Source organism: Panthera uncia, chromosome F1 (genome assembly GCF_023721935.1).
Source record: "Panthera uncia isolate 11264 chromosome F1, Puncia_PCG_1.0, whole genome shotgun sequence".
Classification (NCBI taxonomy): domain Eukaryota; kingdom Metazoa; phylum Chordata; class Mammalia; order Carnivora; family Felidae; genus Panthera; species Panthera uncia.
The window spans coordinates 67,314,895-67,326,924 of record NC_064813.1 but is presented as its reverse complement, the minus strand read 5'-3'; the positions used below and the strand labels follow the sequence as shown (position 1 = coordinate 67,326,924).

The following is a 12,030-nucleotide window of genomic DNA, read 5'->3' as shown; positions in this document are numbered from 1 at the left end:
ATGAACTTTTGTGTACACGTTTTCGTGTGAACATGTTTTCAGTTCTCTTGGGTGTACACTTAGGAGCGAACTGCTGGGCCCTGTGGCAGCTCTTTGTTCAACATTAAGAAGCGTTAGGCTGCTTTCCAAAGCAGCAGCACCATTCTGTGTCACTGCCAGCAGCGTGGGGGGGAGGGTTCCAACTTCTCCATATCCTCTTTGTTCTAACAGCTTCAGACAGACATGTTATAGAACATACAGACATTCTGTAGCTACAGGTCCCCCTAAAGATCTGTGTTATTTCTTTGTTTAATGTTTATTATTTAGAGAAAGAGACAGATGTTTATTTAGTGAGTGCATGTGTGTGCTCACAAGCAGGGGAGGGGCAGAGAGAGGGGGAGAGAAAGAATCCCAAGCAGGCTCCACGCTGTCACTGCAGAGCCCGACTTGGGGCTTGATCCCAGGAACCGTGAGATCATGACCTGAACTGAAATCAAGAGTCTGGTGCTTAACCGAATGAGCCACCCAGGCGCCCCATGGTATGTGTTATTTCTAAAGTGGTATACCTCTGAAAAATACCCCCAGGTGGAAACTGGAAAGCTCAGTACTACAGAACAGCAAGAGTTAGGCTCTAACTCCACAGTAACAGTGTTCCAGGTAACTTGATTGACACCTCATACTGAGAGCACCACTAAGAATCTCATGGGGAGTTGTAGGTGGGAAAAGTCTGTTACTCAACTGATCATACACCTAGATGCAAAAAATACTCCAGAAAAGCACACAGCAAGATATACAAATGCAAATTAATATGGTACTGTGTTCTAAGTTTTGAGACAAATTCTATTTGTGAGCACTGAAATCAGAAGACAAAGCAACAAAACTCGATAACCTAGAGTTGAATGAAGTTTGGGAAGGCATCATTATCCTGGCTTCTCGAACGGTTATACAAACAGTTGAATACTGCTCAGATAATTCCCTTTTATCATACTCTAATGAAATAAATGGATATACTGAAAGTTGGAAGAAACCAGAACCAGATATTTGATTGTCTAAGGTAATTAATCTTTCCCAAGAGATGGTTTGAGAACTCTGATCAAATTTTCCTTGCCCATTCTTGACTTTACTGATCTTACTGTAAGCTCCAACTTTATGTGTTCATAGCTGGGCCTGTCTCAAAATCCAATGAAACATGGATGAATCTTGAAAACATCATGCAAAGTGAAGTAAGCCAAATACAGAAGGACAGATATTTTATGGTTCCACTTATATAAGGTACCTAGAATAGGCAAATTCAGAGAGACAGAAAGTAGATTAGAGACTACCCATGACTGGGGGTGGCAAAAGGGCAATGAGGAGCTAAGATTTAACAGGAACAGAGTCTCCGGGGTGAAGAAAAAGTTCTTAAAATGGGCAGTGGTGACGATTTCACAACAATGTGAATGTACTTAAAGCCACTGAATTATATAGTTAAAAATGGTTAAAATGTTAAATTTTGGGAAAAAATTAAAAAGGAAAAGGAAAACAAAAAGGGAAAAAAGGGGGGAAATGGTAAATTTTGTTACGTATATTTTGCCACAATGAAAAAAAATCCAATGTAACACAAATTAAAAATGGCACAAGAGATCCTTTTGGGTTATGGAAATGTTCTAAACCTGGATTGTGGTAATAGCTTTACAACTCTGTATACTTACTAAAAAAAAAAAAAAAAATATATCACTAAACCATAAACTTAAATTCTACTCCATAAAGCTGTGAAAATAATATTCAATGTAAACTTGTCACACAAAAATTCCTATCCAAAAAGCCAAACAAAAATTCTATAAAATAGGGGCGCCTGGCTGGCTCAGTCAGTGGAGAGTGCAATGCTTAATCTCAGGGTTGTGAGCTCAAGCCCCACATTTAGCATGGAGCCCACTTAAAATAAAGTAAAAAGTAATTTCCTGTAAAATAAATGTTGTATTTTGCCGTTTAATGTGTACCCAGTTTTTTTGTTTGTTTCTTCTGGGCTGCTAATGATAACAGCTAATCTTTCTTAAGTACCTACTTAAAAGCCAAACACACTACTAGGCACTTACCATGTGTGATTTAAATTTCCTTAACAAGTTACTAAGCAAGTGGTATCAGCCTTACTTTACAGCTGGGAAAATGTTAAATCAAGTATCCCAAGACTGCAAAGCTTTAGACAGAGTGAATGTGGAATCCCAGTGCAGGTGTAGCTCACTTCAAGAATCCATTATACAGAGGGATGTATCAGAGCTGGGTAATTTTGAGAAGCAAGGTTGGGTATTCGTGAATGTGCATATCCGTCTATCATCCCCCACAAATACTATGTATATATACTATGTGCCAGGTATAGGGTTAGCTGTTAAGCTGTTAGGAATTGAGGTGAAAAAGGATTAGGTCACTGTCTTTTAACAATTTCATCCCAACAGGAGACAGATGTGCATGTAACTGAAGTAAGGATTTGGATGTTCTCAGAAATCCATCTTCTCTGCCTTTATGTTTCAATGAAGAGGACTGAATTCCTCTAGATGCAAAAGTTAGCAGTCTGGGAATCGTCCCTGACTTTTAAATCTCAGTCCCCAGCTCCTATAGTCTCTTCTCCAGAATGTGAGTGTGAACATATGCAGTCCTGGCATGTTGCTGCTGGCAGCCATCTTGTGACCATGAGGGAAGGCAGGCGGCCTGCAGATAAAGCAGACACTGCGCACAGCAGAACACCGAGATGGGAGCTAATCACACAGCTGAGCCACATCAAACTGCCCTGAAGCTACTTTCTGGATTCCAGTTACACAGACCAATAAACTCCCTTAATGTTTAAGCCAGTATAAGCTAGGTTTTCTGTTCTGTTACCTAAACTGAAAATATCTTAATGGAAAACTGTCAGAAGCGCCATGTGAAGTCAAGGTGGACATACCCAAAAAACAGGTGGATACATGGCAAACAAACAGAAGAGCCAGCGCTTGGGCCAGAGCGGAGATAAATATTTGGACAGGTAGAGGAGGTAATGGAAGTAATGGAAGTAATGTATGGGCAGTAAGTGAAACTGCCCAGAAAAAAAAATGAATATATAATCACTCGAAAAGAGGGCCAAGGATAGAACCTTAGGCAATACCTACATTTAAGGGTTGGTTGGTCAGAGGAAACTAAGGAATAGCCAGAGGGCTGGGGGAAAACCAGGAAAACCAGACATATCAACAAACTAAAGGAGAGTTCCAGGAAGACAGTAGTTAATTATGTCCAACAATTATAGCACAAAAATGCCCAGCTTTATTTTATTTATCTTTTGAGAGAGAGAGAGAGAGTGTGCAAGAGAGAACGCGCGCAAGGGGCAGGGTAGGGGGCGCAAAGGGAGAGAGAGAGAGAATCTTAAACAGGATCCACACCCAGCTTGGAGTCCAATGTGGGGGTCGACTGCATGACCGTGAGGTCCTGACCTGAGCTGAAATCAAGAGTCTGACACTTTGACTGACTGAGCCACCCAGGTGCCCTCCAAAATGCCCAGCTTTAAATCTGCTGCTGTTATAGAAAACAAGAACGGCCAGATGGTAACACGGCTCTAGACCCACGCTTGTCACGCTTCCATCTTACTGTTAGCGCCAAACCAGAATCAGGTCTGCAGCAAAGACTCAGAGGAGCCCGAGAGAGAAGAGGCTGGAGGGATGAGCAAACTGAACTAACATCTACCGAATGCCTGCTGTGCACTAGGCAATGCATGAGCCCTTTCTATTTGCTCTCGCACTAAATCACATCACAGGATAACAGAAAACTTTTGTCAGTTAAGTTAGAAAAACCCCAATTTTCAAAACTGATAAAACTTAAGCCTGTAGTTACATAAAAGTAAACAGTATTTCTTTAACACATAAAAATAAGTTGTTCTGGGGCATCTGGCTAGCTCAGTCAGTGAAGCATGCAACTCTTAATCTCAGGGCCATGAGTTCAAGCCCCATGTTGGATGCAGAACTTACTTTAAAAAAAAAAAACAAAAACAAAAACAAAAAACCTCTACACCCAACATGGGGCTTGAACTCATGACCCAGAGGATCATGAGTCACATGGTTATCCAACTGGGGCAACCAGGTATCCCTTTAAAAAAAAAGTTAAAAATATTTTGAGGGCATCTGGGTGGCTGTCAGTTAAGCGACCAGCCCTTGATTTTGGCTCAGGTCATGATCTCACGGTTCGGTAGTTTGAGTTCCACGTTGGGCTCTGCGCTGAAAGTGCAGAGTCTACTTGGCATTCTCTCTTTCCCTCTCTCTCTGTCCCTGGCCCATGCATGCATGTGCTCTCTCTCGCAAATATAAGTAAACATAAAAAAATTAATATAAATAAAATACTTTGGTTTAAAAACTCTAAGTAGAAATGAAAATATTTCACTTAAGGGGCGCCTGGGTGGCGCAGTCGGTTAAGCGTCCGACTTCAGCCAGGTCACGATCTCGCGGTCCGTGAGTTCGAGCCCCGCGTCGGGCTCTGGGCTGATGGCTCGGAGCCTGGAGCCTGCTTCCGATTCTGTGTCTCCCTCTCTCTCTGCCCCTCCCCCGTTCATGCTCTGTCTCTCTCTGTCCCAAAAATAAATAAAAAACGTTGAAAAAAAAATTAAAAAAAAAAAAAAAGAAAATATTTCACTTAAAATATTATACACCCATATATATACTCATTCTTATATGTTTTATATATTTATACATAATATATATTTTATATATTATATATAATACACACGTATGTGTAAGATATACAGTAAAACCTTGGTTTGCGAGCATAACTCATTCTAGAAACATGCCTGTAATCCAAAGCATTTGTATATCAAAGCAAATTTCCACATTAGAAATAATGGAAACTCAGATGATTTGTTCCACAACCAAAAAATATTCATATAAAAATGATTACAATGCTGTAATACAAAATAATAAAGAAAATACAAAATATAAAGAAAAATGAACAAATTAACCTACACTTACCTTTGAAAACCTTCATGGCTGGTGTGAAGGAGACAAGAGAGAGAGGAGGGTTATTGGGTAGGAAGACTTTCACTATCACTAGTGGAATTCCTATCTGTTGGCTGAACAGAATCCTTTTCTTTTCGTGCACCTTTAACAAGGAACCTATCCAATGACACTTACTTTTGCATCCTTTTGAGGATTTCACGGAAATGGGACATTGCATTGTCATTAAACAGATTCATCGCTCGCACGGCTGCAGCCTTACTTGGGTGGTGCTTTTCTACAGAATGTTTCACTGTTCCCCACATTTTACACATCTCCCTAATCTCATCTGAAGTGAGGGATTCCTCGGCCTTTTTCTCCTCCTCCCCTGCAGACGAGATCTCCCCCATAACCTCTTGCTGCTGCTCGCGATGCAGACCCATCAGTTTGTCGGTGTCGGCTCCTGGCCATGCTCTTCCACCAGCTCCCGACCGTCGTCCTCATTCACCTCCAGTCCCCTGGTCTTCCCCAAGGACACAGTTTCATCGACAACTGGCGGCTGCTGTTCACGAGCAAACCCCTCTAAGTCAAGTCCAAGAACACAACCAGGCCACAATTTTCTCCAAGCAGAACTGAGGGTTCTCTTGGTGACCCCATCCCAGGCTTTATCCATGATCTTCAGGCAGTTCACCATGTGGAAACGATTTTTCCCAAACTCTCGGAGGGTAAGGTTTGTTCCTTCAGTCACCTTGAAGCATCCCTGAAGTAGTGCTGTGGTGTAAAGCTTTTTAAAGTTTGAAATGACTTGCTGATCCATGGGCTGGAGGACTGGAATGGTGTTGGGAGGAAGGAACTTGACCTTAATGAACTCGAATTCCTCCAGTAAGTCGTCCTCAAAGCCTGGAGGCTGAGTATGAGTATTACCCATAACCAGCAAGGCTTTGGGTGGCAGATTCTTTTCTAAAAGGTATTTCTTCACCGCAGGACCGAAGCCCTCATCGATCCACTCAACGAACAACATACGAGTGACCCAAGCCTTGCTGTTGGACCCACAGAGAACATTTAACTGGTTCTTCTGCACCTTGCATTTCTTGAAAGCTTGTGGATTCTTGGGATGGGACTTTGAAATCCCCACTTGCATTAGGACAAAACAAGAGGGCGAGACGGTCTTTCACGGGCTTGTGACGGACATTACATTCTCTTCTTCTGTAATGTACGTCCTCTTTGGCATCTCTTTCCAAAAAAGCCCCATCTCATCACAGTTAAAAACTTGCTCTGGCAGGTAACACTCAGAAGCTGTGAGCTTCTGGAACTCGGTAGCGAACACCTCAGCTGCCTTAGTGTCCAAACTCAAGTCTCTGTGTGCCTCACAACACTACAGATGCCACTTAAAGTTATCAAACCATCGCCTGCTTGCTTTGAAGGCTTGTTTACTGTTGACGTACCTGGCAGTTTACTTTATGAGGTCGGTGTACAAGGCCTTTGCCTGCTCACAGATAAAGTTCTCGGTCACAGTGTCACCTGCTAGTTGCTTCTCATTTATCAAAATCAGAAGCAACTTTTCTACATCTTCCAGAACACCTGGCCGTTGCTTTGATAATCTCGTGACTCCTTTTGCTGCACTTGGCTCCCTATTTCTTCTTTAATACTGTCCAAATGGTTGACATCGACTTCTTATATAATCTTGCAATTTTGGTCACTTGTATACCTTGTTTGTACTTCTTGATGATTTCCTTAACTTCCACCATAATCATCTCCTTCTCACTGCCTTTCTTTTCAAAGCTTTTCTGCAAGGGGGCCATTAGTTGTGATCATGTGACATTTGGTGTGACATACTACTCATAGGGCAAGACATCGCTCATTTATCAAGTTAAAATTTATTAGAAATGTTGGCTCGTCTTGCGGAACACTCACAGAACAAGTTACTCGCAATCCGGGGTTTTACTGTATATAAAATAAATATACCCTTCTCATGAATTCTAATACTTGCCTTAATCTGAAGACTTTAACTTAATTTTTTTTAGTAATCTCCACACCCAACACAGGGCTTGAATTCACAACCCTGAGATCAAGAGTCATATGCCAGGTACCCCCAAATCTAAAGACTTTTTATTTAAAAAAATTTTTTTTGTAATTTTTTTTAATGTTTTTGTTTATTTTTGAAGGAGAAAGAGAGAGACAGAGCATGAGTGGGGAAGGAGCAGAGAGAGAGAGGGAGACACAGAATCAGAAGCAGGCTCCAGGCTCTAAGTTGTCAGCACAGAGCCTGATGCAGGGCTTGAACCCACAAACTGTGAGATCATGACCTGAGCTGAAGCCTGATGCTCAACTGACTGAGCCACCCAGGCACCCCTAAAAAAATTTTTTTCTAATGTTTATTTTTGAGAGAGAGACAGAGCATGAGTGGGGGAAGGGCAGAGAGAGAGAGGGAGAGAAGAATCTAAAGCAGGCTCCAGGCTCTGAGCTGTCAGCACAGAGCCCAACGTGGGGCTCGAACTCACGAACTGTGAGATCGTGACCTGAGCCGAAGTCGGACGCTTAACCGACTGAGTCACCCAGGAGTCCCATTTAATCTATACATCTTCTCCAGGTTTACTTGGATTCACTTGTGCTTATTTCATTCTACACAATGTTACCAACATTTGTAGGTGCATTTATCCATTAGAGTCAACACTTCCATCATCTCAAGGGCCCCTCCTGCTGCCACTTGATAACCATATCCACCCTTTTACCACCTCCAAACCACATCCCAAACCCTGATGACCACCAATCTGTTTTCCATACCGAAAATTTCATCTTTTCACAGATATAATGGGAACCACACAGTATACAACTCGGAGGTTGGTTTTGTTTTTGTTTTTGTTTTTTTAATTAATTAAGTAGGCTCCATGCCCAGTATGGAAACCAACATGGGGCTTGAACTCACGACCCTGAGATCAAGACCTAAGCAGAGATCGGGACTTGGATGCTTAACTGACTGAGGCACCCAGGTGCCCCTGAGGTTGGCTTTTTAAAAATGGCTTTTAGTATAATTCTCTTGAGATTCATCCAAGTTGTTGCACATACCAACAGTTTGTTTCTTTTTATTGCTGACTAGTAGTCCATGATATATGAATGTACCATTATTTATTCACCTGCTTAAGGACAACAGAGTTGTTTCTAGTTTGTTTTTGTTTTTGTTTTTTTTTGCTATAACAAATAAAGCTGTGATGGACATTCATACACAAGTTTTTGCAGAAACGTAAGCTTTCATTTTTCTGGGGTAAATGCTTAAGAGAGTGGCTACTCAGTAATATGGCAGATTACTGTTTAATTAAAAAATTTTTAAAGTTTATTTATTTATTTAGAGAGAATGAGTAGGGAAAGGGCAGAGAGAGAGGGAGAGAGAACGAGAGAAAATCCCAAGCAGGCCTGAGCCCAATGCGGGGCTTGAACTCATGAACTACGAGATCATGACCTGAGCCGAAATCAAGACTTGAATGCCTAACCTGCCCCAATGTTTAGTTTCAGAAGAAACCACTAATGCGTTTTCCAGTGTAGTTACATCGTCACATGTCCCCGTAAGCAGTGGTTGAGAAGTTGAGTTTCTCCACATCCTCACCGGCATTTGATGCTACCCTCATTCTTTATTTCAGCCACTCTGAGAGTTCTGGAGTGGTATCTCACTACAGTTTTCACATGCATTTCTCTAATGGCTAATGATGTTGATTATCTCTTTATGTGTTTATCTGCCATATGTAAATCCTCCTTTGTGAAAACTCTCTGTTCTTGTCTTTTCCCCATTTTTTGTTAAAATTTCTTTATTTATTTTGAGAGAGCGAGAGCAAGAGCAGGGGAGGGCAAAGAGAGAAATTCAACACTACAGATACAGTCGAAGCACTTTGTGTAACTTCATGTCCAAACCATTCTCTACCCTCTCTTCTCCTTCTCTCCCCAGGGGCATTATGATGGATTTATCATTTCTATGAACATTTTTATAAGATTATTGCTATATATATATCCTTAAATAATATACAGTATAGTTTGTGAGTTTTTATAGTTTAAAAAGTAGCTCTTGTAGGGGCACCTGGGTGGCTCGGTCGGTTAAGCCACCTGGGTGGCTCAGTCGGTTAAGGGCTGGACTCCTGACTTCGGCTCAGGTTATGATCTCGCGGTTCGTGGGTTTGAGCCCCACGCTGGGCTCTGTGCTGATGGTGTGGAGCTTGCTTGGGATCCTCTCTCTCTCCCTCTCCCTCTCTCTCTCTCTCTCTCCCTCTCTCTCTCTCTCTCTCTGCCCCTCCCTCACTTTCACTCTCTCCCTCAAAATAAACTTAAAAAAAAAGTAGTGCTTGTACATATCTTTTTCATTTGCTATTCAATATTCAGTTTTTTTTAATATTTAAAATTTATCCAAGTGAATGCACGAAGCTCTAGTTTATTTAACTGCTGTGGAACACCACAAGAAAAATATAAAGATTAGTGACCCATTCTCCAGTTCAACAATTAGGCATCAATTTGCTGATATTTAATGATGCCAAGCCCACGTCTGGCCAAGATGGCGTTAACACGGCTGGCTAGATTTAACTTCCCACCTGAAATAACAAATCCCACCACCCCGCACCCCCCCCAGCAAAATACACAAAATGAGCGTTTTCAAGACACTGGACATCAGGCAACAAAGGCAGGATCCCACAGGAGCCAGAAGCAAATGAGGTGAGCTTGCCAACTGCCCTCATTTCTTGTCTTGAGAGTTTCAAGCACATGGTACAGGCAGGGGGACCTGAGGCAGAGCGAGGCATCTTGTAAGCTGAAGTAATGGAGACGCGGGTGCAGTAAGACAAAGGCAGCTAGATTGCAAGAAGGGCAGAGGACCACAGAGGTGAAGCTGCAGAAAGATGGCTGTCACAAAAAAGTAAGTGCTGGGAACACATAGAGAAAGTGGGATCTTCACACACTGTTGGTGGGAATGTGAAACAGCACAATCACTTTGGCAAAGAACTTGGCAGTTCCTCCTAAAGTTAAATGTACAGTTACCAATGACCCACAAATTCCACTGCTAGGTATACACCCAAGAGGACTGAAAACATTATTTCCATGCAAAAATCTGTGCATCAGTGTTCACAGCAGCATTATTCATAATAGCTGAAAAGTGGAAACAACCCAAATGCCCACCCAGTGACAAAATATGGTAGATCTGTACGATGGAATATTACACAGCCACAAAAAGGAATGAAGTACTGGTAAGAATTATAAGGGGCGCCTGGGTGGCTCAGTCGGTTAAGCGGCCGACTTCGGCTCAGGTCACGATCTCGCGGTCTGTGAGTTCGAGCCCCGCGTCGGGCTCTGTGCTGACGGCTCAGAGCCTGGAGCCTGTTTCAGAGTCTGTGTCTCCCTCTCTCTGACCCTCCCCCGTTCATGCTCTGTCTCTCTCTGTCTCAAAAATAAATAAACATTTAAAAAAAAAAAAAGAGAATTATAACATAAAGGGGCACCTGGGAGGCTCAGTCAGTTAAGCATCTGACGGACTTTGGCTCAGGTCATGATCTCACAATTTGTGAGTCTGAACCCCACATCAGGCTCTATGCTAACAGTGTGGATGGAGCCTGCTTGGGATTCACTGTCTCTGCCTCTCTTTTTCTGCCCCTCCCCCACTAGTGCTTGCTCTCTCAAAATAAATAAATAAAGTTGAAAAAGAAAAGGAAGAATTACGGGGCGCCTGGGTGGCTCAGTCAGTTGAGCGTCCGACTTTGGCTCAGGTCATGATCTCGTGGTCCGTGAGTTCGAGCCCCGCATCGGGCTCTGTGCTGACAGCTCAGAGCCTGGAGCCTGCTTCGGATTCTGTGTCTCCCTCTTTCTCTCTGCCCCTCCCCGCCCCTGCTTACACTCTGCTTTCTCTCTCCCTCAAAAATAAACATTAAAAAAAAAAAATAAAGAAAGAAAAGAAGAATTACAACATACATGAACCTTGAAAACATTACCTAAGTGAAGGAAGTCAGTCACAAAAGGCCATATATTGTATGATTCCATTTACATGAAAAATCCAGGCTAGGCAAATCTATGCAAATTGAAAGACTAGTGGCTGCCTAGAGCTGAAGAGAGGGTCAAAATGGGGAATGTCTCCTTATGGGTCAAGGGTTTCTTTTGGGAGTGATGAAAATGTTCTAATCTTAGACTGTGGGGATAGCTGCACAACTCTGAATATACTAAAACCATTAAATTGTACACTCGAAATAGGTGAATTTTGTGGCAGGTAAAATGTACCTCAATAAAGATGTTAAAAAACACAATGGATGATATTAATAGATTAGTTACTAGAGAAAAAAGATTTAATCAACTAGAAGACCTAGTAATAAAAATCACCCCAAATCAAAGACAGATAAAGAATAAGGGGCTTCTGGGTGCCTCATTCAGTTAAGCGTCCCACTTCGGCCCAGGTCATGATCTCATGGTTCATGAATTCGAGTCCCACATCAGGCTCTCTGCTGTCAGCACAGAGCCTGCTTCAGATCCCCTGTCTCCCTTTCTCACTGCCCCTCCCCTGCTCATTCTCTCTCTCTCTCTCAAAAAATAAACAAACTTAAAAAAACTTAAAAAAAAAAAAAAGATAGAAAAAAGAATGAAAAAGAAGAGTATCAGGGGACTAGGGGACAACTTTAAGCAGTCTAATATACAGGTAACTGGAGTCCCTCAGAGAAAGGAGATGGGAGTGGACAGAAAAAATATATGAATAAATAATGGCTAAAAATTAACAACGAAAACTATAAACCTACAAATCCAAGAATCTCAATAAACCCTGAGCACAAGAAACATGAGGAAAGCTATACCAAGGGACATCATAATTAAACTGCCCAGAACTACTACAGAATCTTAAAAGCAGCCGGGACAGGGGAGGGAAAGGAAGACACGTTATGCAAAAATAAGGACGTCAGATTTCTTGTTGGAAACAATGCAACAGGGAGTGAGTAAAAGAAAAAATGTGACAACCCAGAATATCATACTTATCAAAACATATCTTTAAAAAAACTTTTTTTAGAATTTATTTGTGTGTGTGTGTGTGTGTGTGTGTGTGTGTGTGTGTGAGAGAGAGAGAGAGGGAGAGGAGGAGGAGGAGGAGGAGGAGGAGGAGGAGGAGGAGGAGGAGGAGGAGGAG

General features: G+C 42.1%; 1 protein-coding gene across 3 annotated transcripts in view; it reads right to left on the bottom strand.

Annotated features, from left to right (window-relative positions):
- GATAD2B (GATA zinc finger domain containing 2B) overlaps window positions 1-12,030 on the bottom strand; it is an 83,786-nt gene that overhangs the window by 17,075 nt on the left and 54,681 nt on the right. The gene's annotated exons all lie outside the window — the stretch shown is intronic.